Raw genomic sequence first — 4,045 nt, 5'->3', positions numbered from 1 at the left:
CACACACACACACACACACACACACACACACACACACACACACCTCAGCCCAAATGGACGGATTACGGGGCTCACTCTGTCAGACTTTATATATATATATATATATTGTATTTATATTCATTTGTCATCTTTAGCTGTGCGTAATATGTGTGCGTGTCTTTGCGGTCATTTTGTGTTTTTGTAGTTGATTGTGTGTCTTGGTAGTCATTTTTTTGCACCTGCAGTTATTTAGTGTCACTGTGGACATTTTGAGTCTCTTTAAAGGTTTTTGTCTCTTGGCAGTAGTGTTTTTATCATTATTATTATTACGTTAGGGTTTTTGTTTGTTTGTTTGTTTGTCTTGTTTTGGAGCTATTTGTGGTCATGTTGTGTGTTTTCCAAGATGCTGTATCTAGTTGTAGTTGTTTTATGTGTACAGTCATTTTACACTTGTGATGTCATTTGTGTCTTTGTGCTCATTTTGAGTCATTTTGTAGGGTTTTTTGCGTCTTTATCTGAAGTCAAACGGCATCATCTTACAATCATAATATGAATATGAATGATTGAAAACGATATGAAATTATGTTTGTATTTTGTAGCCGTTTTGCATGTTTGAATTTCTTTTCATCTGTTGTGTTTTCGTTGTGTCTTTTTTTGCAGTTTCTCACTTTGTTCTTTGTCGTTGCTCACATTTTGTTGAGCTAGTTTTGCGTGTTTTAGACCCCAATTCTCAGTCAGTCAGCTGTCAGTGTCTTTATTACATTATGAACAGTTTTGCGGCAAATGTATTTACATGAGTATTTCAGGTCCGTGTGCAACTTTTAATTCATTAAAGCTGAAAGGTAAATATTTTGACTGAACATTATTTTAACATTGGTCATTAATAGAGACTGCTAAAGAGCAGTCAGTTCCCCTTGAGTCAGTGCTACACAGCCAAGGACCCCCGAATGAATTTCACTACTTTAGTTATTTACTTGAATTAAGTGCTTGGGCTCAGTATAACAGTGGTTTTAGGATGTCATTTTTCCCCCAGTTTTAAAATTTGTGGTACTATAAGTACTGGATTTCTTTGGGGGGAAAAATCCATACAAAGCCAGAAATTCATTAGATGGCACACATATCTGTTCATCAGTTAAACCTTCAATTATTTTCATTGCACAAGTGGATAAATAGTGGATACAATGTAAATATGAGTCTGAGGTGTTAAAGTGAGATTGTTAAACTGTGAGCATGTAACGTTCTGCACAGTAAGGTTCAAACATCAAGAACACTTTTCTGAGTACCGAGGAACTTTATATTTGAACGTTTGTCATTTTGGATGCTTGTAACAGCGCATTTATATTATGCGTTTTCGAGGCTGCTTTTACTTAGTAAATAAGCAGAGAATTTTACCCACCAGAGAATAATGGAGCATTTGAGTTGAAGTCTGATCGTCAAACTAAATATTTTGAAACAGTTAAAAAGCAAATTCAGATGGAAATTCAAACTTCAAAACTGGAAAAAAAAGATTTAAATAAAATGTCTTTGGCTTGTCGTGCACAGTTTCTGTGTCATGGGGGAAAAACAAGCCTAGAAACATAACTTAAGCCATAAAATATTTTATTTGTTTAAAAACTGTCATTACAAGCACATCTGGTCCAACAGTAATTGGTTTATTATGCAACAGCTGCAGAAACATTAGTAAAGACCAGATCAGACTTTTTCCTCGTGTCCAGTAAATGATCCACAGTGATCGTGATGTGGAGCCGTCAAAGCGCTCTAGCGCCATCTGCTGGCACACCTGTGAACCTAACATTGAACAAAAAGCTGTTTTCGCACTTCTACCTCCAAGTAAACAACAGCACACACAATGGTGGGAAATGCTGCCTTCATTGTTAGTGTGCAGAGATTTCCTAACTACAAACACGTAGAAGAGAAAACTTTGAGTAAAATTCAACTGAAATGTGCAAAATTATAAAATCAAATATTTATTTAGATAATTAATCATTAAGGAAATGTGTTTGCTATAAACTGAATGTGCATCAACCAACTAAGCCTCATCTGACAAGATGAGATTTTTTTATTGACTGTACAGTAAACAGAACCAGTGGCTGTGTTATGCTGTGTGTGTGTGTGTGTGTGTGTGTGTGTGTGTGTGTGTGTGTGTGTGTGTGTGTGTGTGTGTGTGTGTGTGTGTGTGTGTGTGTAAAATTATATTTTTAGGGCAGTAGTGCTCACCAAATGGTATGAACAGCACAACAGTCATTCTAATCAGATTGTTTGGGCTTCCAAGTCACCAGATCTTAACCCAGCTGAAGAATTATGGACATTTTGCACAGAATTCTCCATCATCACAACTCCAAATAGCAGAAATATTTTGGAATAATGATGCCAAGATGCACCCTATCCCCAAATCTAAAAGGGATCCTTGGATTTCCATTAAAAGAAGCTGGAGTCAGCACATCACTGCAAAACTGGGGAAAGATAGGATGGGGGAAACGCTTCAGCAGGAATTTGCACAAAGTGTAAAAGAAGCGTAGGTTAACTAATCTAATTTGCTCTTAGGTGTCAATGTGAGTGTGAATGGTTGTCTGTCTGTGTTAGCACTGCGACAGACTGGCGACCTGTCCAAGGTGTAGGGCCTCTCGCCCTGTGGTAGGTGGGAGAGGCTCTAGGCCCTCTGTCACTGAAACTGCAGGTGAAGTGTTTTTTCCCCTTTTGTCTTTTAAATATTACCTTAAGGACCTTTAGATTAGTTCCTTCATGTACATTCATAGCACAGCACTCCACTTTGTTTTAATTACTGGGTCAGATTTTATTGGGAAGCTCAAGAAACACAAACAAAACAAAGTTACAAATTTACACATCAATCCACAGTCCAGCGTCCAACATATCAGAGCGTATTAAAAAGAAGCAACAGCAAAAAAAAAACGTATCCGGAAAACAGATCCCTTTTATAGGTGTGGAAATACAGTCCGAGTTCATCATTCTGCTGCTCAGGTCACAAACAATACAGATACACAACACGGTTCAACATTATTATCATTTTTTAAAGTCAGTTTTGTCAGCTCTGTAATACATTAAGGACATACACAGGACAGAACCCAAACTGCAGTCTGCAACAAGAAATGAATCAAGAATAAAAACAGAGTTATAAGAACATAAGGAATACGAGGTGTTAACATATAAATATGAGTATATATGTTAACACCTCATAAATACGATAACACCAAAACTCTTACATTATGAAAATTATTCCACAGATGAAAGAGAGCTTGAGAGAGTCCACTCTTCAGGGAAGGCAATAGATTGTATAGTTATCTCCTAAAGAGGGCAAAATCACTACCCTAAAACTACACAATCTACTACCTCACACTGGACGAGCAGCAGAATACAGAGCAACATCTGAATCCACGAACACACCGCTGAGGGAGAAGACCTCCGGAATCCACACAGGGACCATTGTGATGTCTGTTTGGCACTTTGGGAAAGACAGTAGGTTGAATAGTTATCTCCCAGTGTGGGTATGACCCTAAAACTATACAACCTACTACCTCATCCCACTGTGCACATGCTGTTGGCTTTAACAAGGACCCGACTGATCCCAGAGATGTGAAGCAGTGAAGCCTGTGGAGACAGAGAGCACGGTGAGGAGACAAACACCAGAGGCTGCAGTGAAAGAAAGCCGAGTATACCAGCTGTCCACTGAACTGATGCCTTAAATTCCAAGTGTCCTGCGCAGCTGGACGGTGGATCTACATCTGCCTGCCTGTTCATGGTGCCACATGTGACCACATCACAACGTTCAGATTGGATTCAAATGCACAGCTTAGTAACCTTTAACAGAAGGTAATGTTTCAGTACCTTCCCTCGAGCTGAGTGCTGAATTGGCATCAGTGTGAACACTTGCAGGACATCCACCCGCAGGCCAAGTCCACTGAGCCAACAAACAGACTCCAAAATGCAGAGTTTTGTGAACAATGACAGTCACCAACAGACTGATAAAGATAACAAAACACACAGAGTGAACCATTCCATCATTATACTGGACCAAAAACTGAGGTCACACTGTAGCCCAGGGGGGGGG

At 39.0% G+C, this 4,045-nt stretch overlaps 1 protein-coding gene across 2 annotated transcripts in view; it reads right to left on the bottom strand.

Annotated features, from left to right (window-relative positions):
- Positions 1–2,748: 2,748 nt before the first annotated feature.
- ptpdc1a (protein tyrosine phosphatase domain containing 1a) overlaps positions 2,749–4,045 on the bottom strand; it is a 55,439-nt gene continuing 54,142 nt past the window's right edge. For both annotated transcript variants that reach the window (XR_006052961.1, XR_006052962.1), the window contains exon 12: positions 2,749–3,585. The gene's annotated coding sequence lies outside the window, so the exon portion shown is untranslated. The remainder of the gene's footprint in view (positions 3,586–4,045) is intronic.

Source organism: Haplochromis burtoni, unplaced genomic scaffold (genome assembly GCF_018398535.1).
Source record: "Haplochromis burtoni strain Fernald_Lab_line unplaced genomic scaffold, NCSU_Asbu1 Contig_496, whole genome shotgun sequence".
NCBI classification, from domain to species: Eukaryota; Metazoa; Chordata; class Actinopteri; order Cichliformes; family Cichlidae; genus Haplochromis; species Haplochromis burtoni.
This window is presented reverse-complemented; position numbering and strand designations above follow the sequence as displayed.